Source organism: Carcharhinus amblyrhynchos, chromosome 25 (genome assembly GCF_965287045.1).
Source record: "Carcharhinus amblyrhynchos chromosome 25, sCarAmb.v2.hapA, whole genome shotgun sequence".
NCBI lineage: Eukaryota > Metazoa > Chordata > Chondrichthyes > Carcharhiniformes > Carcharhinidae > Carcharhinus > Carcharhinus amblyrhynchos.
The window spans coordinates 14183160-14189159 of NC_137348.1; the positions used below are offsets into that span (position 1 = coordinate 14183160).

The 6000-nt window shown below is 43.8% G+C and overlaps 1 protein-coding gene across 3 annotated transcripts in view; it reads right to left on the reverse strand.

Moving 5' to 3' along the window:
* Nucleotides 1-1244, reverse strand: part of LOC145358447 (gelsolin-like) — a 66273-nt gene extending 65029 nt beyond the window's left edge. For 2 of the 3 annotated variants that reach the window (XM_080212542.1, XM_080212540.1), the window contains exon 1: nucleotides 1112-1244. The gene's annotated coding sequence lies outside the window, so the exon portion shown is untranslated. The remainder of the gene's footprint in view (nucleotides 1-1111) is intronic. The other variant, XM_080212541.1, reaches the window with a different exon arrangement.
* Between the last annotated feature and the right edge of the window lie 4756 nt (nucleotides 1245-6000).

The window sequence follows — 6000 nt, forward strand, 5'->3', positions numbered from 1 at the left end:
TCATTGAGATCAATTCATAAACTGTCTGGAAAACCACTGGTGAAATCCAATCCACCTCAAGACGTGGCAACAATTTTATTTCCACGCATTACTTGGGCTACTGCACCTACAAATATTATACTGTTACCCTCTTCAAAAGTCCAATTAATCTCGTTTATTAACTTATGGAAGATTACTCATTCCACAAAATTCTAAACTCAGTCCAAAGGTCGCTCTTTAAAAATGGCGAGGAAAGTGCCACACAGCGAGGCACACCTCAGAAACTAAATGGGCAAAAATCCTGCGATTTAGCACAAAAAGACAAACCAAAAGTTACCCCCCGCCCCGCCCCGAGCAATGGAAAAAATGTCCTTGTATAATCAGCGCGTTAGTCATTAACAATTCTTTCTAATGACTCATTCTCCCTGCAGACCATCAATAGCTCCAGCAACCCTGTAAACTTCCTAAAGTTTGCACGTAATCAGGACTTCTACATTTCGTAAAACTCGGTGTTTAAAAGAAAAATGAAATTTCCACTTTGTAAAAAGGCCGGTGAGAACAAATTTGGAATTGGATGAGTAGTGAGCCCAGGTTAACGCCCCATGCATTTCAGAGGCAACACCCAGGAGCTGGGGGCGGGGGGTGGTGAAGAAAGAAATTAACGCAAATTTAAATCGACACTAGTAATAGAGATACTGAAATTAAAAATCATCTCCAGGCAACTCCGAATATTGACGCTGTGTTTAATTTTTTTTGGATTCTGATAGCTAGACATGTCCATATTTGGTTAAACATTCCAGTTTTCCAATGGAAAGCAAAGCGAGCAAATCTGTAAGCGATTCCTAACTCTGTCCTGCATACTTTAGAGGGATTCACAATTACTCTGCCCAAAGCAGAGAGCGGGACCAGTAACTGATCACTAAAAGACTCGCCCTCATTGTTGGCAACTGATCCCTTAAGTTCAAGGGGAGGCGGTGGGGTGGGGGGGGGGGGGTTGGTGTTTAAAAGAAGATTAAAGTGCGTTCTGGGATCATAACTCCCCCATTCATTGCGGCCCCAGCTCACTCAGCGTATTGTTCAGAGCAGTCAGCGAGGGGGAAGCAAAAACTGAATCCAAGCTAATATTCCTTACCTCAGTGTCTCACACAAGCAACTGGCTCAAGGATACCCAACACCCCCGCTGATCAGAGGTCTGAATGAGCTGATGCACCGGGAGAAATTAAGCAGAACAAGGGAGGGTCCGCCCTCTAATTCCACATGCACACAACCCAATATCGACAGAGATCCACCCCAGAGGCGGCGCTGGGGAGCGAATTGAAATGACAGATGTAGCCTAGTCAGATCTCAGGCATAACCTTCTCGTATCATTCTCCATCAAAACACGTCCATCCTTTAATGTGACTTTATTGTAACGAATTAATGCCTATCAAATTGCAATTGTGGACAAAATATCTAAGATCGAGAACTGGCGAAGCAATGGGGCATTTACACTAATTTGTGAAAAATGTTGCAATTTTCTTACCCAGTATTAGTTGAGTAAATATTGATATTGAATATTAATATAACGCGACATAAAGCTGAAATACTCAGGAACAATAGATGGTATTTGGTACTACTGTTTCTCAGGCACCCCTATTTTAAGTGCAATTTAGTACAGTCTCGAAGCTGAATGTCAATCAGTTTAAGTGACCGTCCATACATTATTAGGATTTAAGCGGAATCAATGTCGGATGTTCGCCCCCCCCCCCCCCAGAACAAATTCAATGTCAATTTTACAGAACTTCCATCCTCTGTCAATCAGGACATCTCTCAGTTGGCAGCCAATCGGTTTGGGATGCTGCTCATTTAGGGAGTTCTTGTGAGCTAAACGAGTAAAAACAAACTCAAATTAACTTAGGGACAAATTAAGAGGGGCAGCCCCCCAAAAAGGAAGCAGGGGGGGGGAACGGCCCAAACAGAAACCAAAGTCCAAAGGAAACTTAAAACATTAAATCAAAATGTGATTGTCAGGGTCTATAATGCACCCCTGCCCCTGTGATGTCCAATGGGTGCAGAAGGTATCAACTGTGCCCAGGGACACTGCACGCTCCCTCTCCAGGGACACCTGGCCATGAACGTAGCCATGGTAGAGGGGCAGACAGTCAGGATGGACGGCTCCCTCGATCGCCCGCTGCCTGGACCTATTGATGGTGTGTCTTGCCAGGCCCAGGAGCAGGTCCATGAGGAGATGCTGCTCATTTACGGATAGCTGCTGATGTCACGATAAACTGAACAGCCTGGCAAAGAGAAATGGCTCCAATTGTAGCTGGACTTTTTCCTGAATGAGAAGCCAGTGATTGGGTTGCTAGAAGGGATCAGTGCACTTGGCGATGTGGCCAATCTTACCACTGCGCCAGGCATCTGATCAGCAAATAGACCGAGTTTTAATGATGCCAGTCTCTTTAATGAAGATTATTGGCTCTTAATTCTATTGGCTATCGCCACCTTCTCAATGGCAATAAATGCTGGTTTAAGTAGTGATGCCCATAGGGTGGAGGGTAGTGCACGAGGCAGTCCAACATAGGTTGCACTGAATCACAGAATAATAGTGTAGAAGAGGCCCTTTGGCCCATCGAGTCTGCACCTGACCTGCCCGCCTAATCCCACTTTCCAGCACTTGGCGCACAGCCCTGAATGTTATGATGTGCCAAGTACTCATCCAGGTATTTTGTAAAGGATGTGAGGCATCCCAAACTCCACCATCCTCCCAGGCAGTGCACTTCAGACCGTCACCACCCTCTGGGTAAAAAGGTTTTTCCTGAAATCCCCCAAACCTCCCACTCCTCATGTTTAACTTGTGTCCCCTCATACCTGACCTTTCAACTAAAAGGAACAGCTGCTCATATCCACTCTGTCCATGCCCCTCATAACCCTGTACACCTCGATCAGGTCGCCCCTCAGTCTTCCCTGCTCCATCTCCTCACACATTTCAGGGCTAAATTCCACCTGCCACTATCTGTCCATTTGGCCATCTCATCTATATCTTCCTGTAACCCAAGACATTCAACCTCACTGCTAACCACTCAGCCTATCTTTGTGTCATCTGCACACTTACTGATCCTACCCGCCCCCCTGCCACATAGTCATCTATGTCATTTATATAAATGACAAGCAATAGGGGGCCCAGCACGGATCCCAGTGGTACCCCACTAGTCACTGGCTTCCAGTCACTAAAGCCATCTGTCACCACCCTCTGTCTCCTGCCGCTAAGCCAATTATGTATCCACCTTGTCAGATCACCCTGTATCCCATGTGCATTAGCCTTCTTAATAAATCTCCCAGGTGGGACATTGTCAAAGGCTTTGCTGAAATCCATGTAAACTATATCAACTACACTAACCTTTGTTACACGCTCAAAAAATTCAATCAAATTTGTTAGGTATGACCTCCCTCTGACAAAACCATGCTGACTATCCCTGACCAAAGCTTGCCTCTCCTTCAGAATCTTCTCCAGTAGTTTCCCAACCACAGAGGTGAGATTCACTGGTCTGTAGTTCCCTGGCTTGTCTCTACAACCTTTCTTGAGTAGTGGGACCACATTAGCTGTTCTCCAGTCATCTGGCATTTCCCCGGTGGCCAGGTTTCTTTTAGGTCAAACCAAGTAAACAAACTCAAATTAAGTTAGGACAAAGTCAAAGGGAGCAGCTCCCCAAAAGGAGGGGGAACGGCCCGAACAAAAATAAAAGTACAAAGGAAACTTAAGACACGTCAACCCGGTGGCCAGGGAGGAATTAAAAATTTTGGTCAGAGTCCCTGCAATTTCCTTCCTTGCCTCCCATATCAGCCTGGGACACAAATCTGGACCTGGAGACTTGTCCACTTTTAAGCCCACCAATATCTCCAATACCTTGTCACTCCCTATGATGTGACTGGTTCCCAAAAAAATCTGTGTAGAGTCTGGATAATCTCAATGCTAATTGTTTTAGGTTGCAATCCCTTTTTTGTTACCTCAAAAACCTTTTATTAATGTTTTGTTTGCGCTTCAAAGAACAAAGAACAGTACAGCACAGGAACAGACCCTTCAACCCATCACGTCTGTGCCGACACAGACGCCTCTCTAATCTAATATTTTCTTGCCTCTATGTGGTCCATATCCCTCTATTCCCTGCCTACTCATTTATCTATTCAGATGCCTGATGCATGTTATTATAGAATCTGCACCACCACCTCCTCTGGCAGTGAGTCCCTGGCATTTACCACCCTCTGGGTGGGTGCCTGGGATGTGGTGGCAGAGGAGGTGGTGGAAGTAGGCACATTAGCAACATTTAAGAGGCCTGTGGATGGCTACATGGATGGGCGGGGGTGAAATGTAGGGATATGATCTGAGTAAGGGCAGCAGGTTTACTTTTAGTTTAGTTAGGGCATCATGATCGGCAGAGACTTGGAGGGTTGAAGGGCCTATTCCTGCACTGTACTGTTCTTTGTTCTTTGTATTAGAGAATGTTATTGCAGTTTGTGTGACGGCCACTTTGAAATATTTGTAATGTTCTTTCAGATATTTTACAAAATAAAGTATAATTTGGCAAAAAAAAATCTCCTGGGACGTATTCAAGCCTGTGGCAGCCACACTGAGACGTAATGGGGAAAGGCCACTGTGTAAGACCTTTCAGCCAATATACACTGAGGGGATAGTAACAGTGTAAAACCCCTCAGACTATAAGCTTAATCCTGACTGTATATCGTAATGTAAGTGTGTTGAAGCACTCAGTGTGATATGACTGATTTAATTACAATTTAAACAGCAATTGTACTCTGTAACGAAAATATTGGAATGTTTGTAATGCTCTCATTACTGATTGAAACACCTCCGAGTGCAGCTTGATCTCTGTAGAGAATGTGAATATCATTGCACTTTCCTGTAATGCCAATTTGAAATATTTTGTAATGTTTCTTTCAGATATTTTATGAATGAACTGCATTCTTGCAAACAAAATCCTAGATACATCTGGTCAAATGACTCATCTGTGAGGCAACACCTCCAATGTCGTAGTATTCCCTCGGTAATGCTCCCAACTCTCAGCATCCATCTTATTGTGCTGAAGTCCTGGAGTTGGACTTGAACCAACAACCATTTGACTGAGAATCAAGTGCTGCCAGCACTGAGCCACGACTGACCTCTTGTGCCAGACCCAGTCAATTGGCTTTTTTTCAAAGGCTGACAAGATACGTGCTTGGTTCATGCACTCACTTTCTGTCCAATCGCCTGCAAATGGCCACTTTCCAAATATGATCCTTATCCTCAGACGTTTTTCCTGTAAAATACTGAGCTGATTGTAGACATACAGACACCGGTTATCTCCAGTAAAGGAATACTTCAGAGTAAATATGTTCTTAAGATGTAAGATGGATGATATATAATATTTTTTGCAACTAAAACGCTGGAGAGTCCAGCTAATTGGCATTCAGGTTTTGCAAAAGGAAGTCACATTCTAGGCCCAAAGCTTGAAAATATATAACAACATTGCAGCTCCCTTTGGGAGGTTTCCCTCCATTCCCTAACCATGCCCAAATTCATAAATGCCTGAATAAAGTTTGTATTTATTATTTTGTGATAAATAACAGGCAAGAGGATTCTACAAAATAAATATACACTTCAGCCAGTAGACCATCTCCTGGCTATTTTTTATTTTTATTATAAATCACTACACATTTTGGTACTCTCAAAGGGCAAATACTGAAAGATCAAGCCAATGTACAGGCTGATTTTGAAAGGATTTCCTTTATTTAATGCTCTCTCAGGGCTTGGTCTCTGACTGAGGAAGATGTTCAAACGTTACATCCTATTCTAGCGCCATCTAGGGGCTATGCATATTTATCCATAAGGGAGACAGGAACAGGAACTCTGTTTGAACCAGAACAATAACATACATTTAGAATAGAATCCCTATAATGCAGAGAGAAGCCATTCAGCCCATCGACCTGCAACAACACCAACAATCTCACTCAGACCTTATCTCCATAATCCCACATATTTATCCTGCT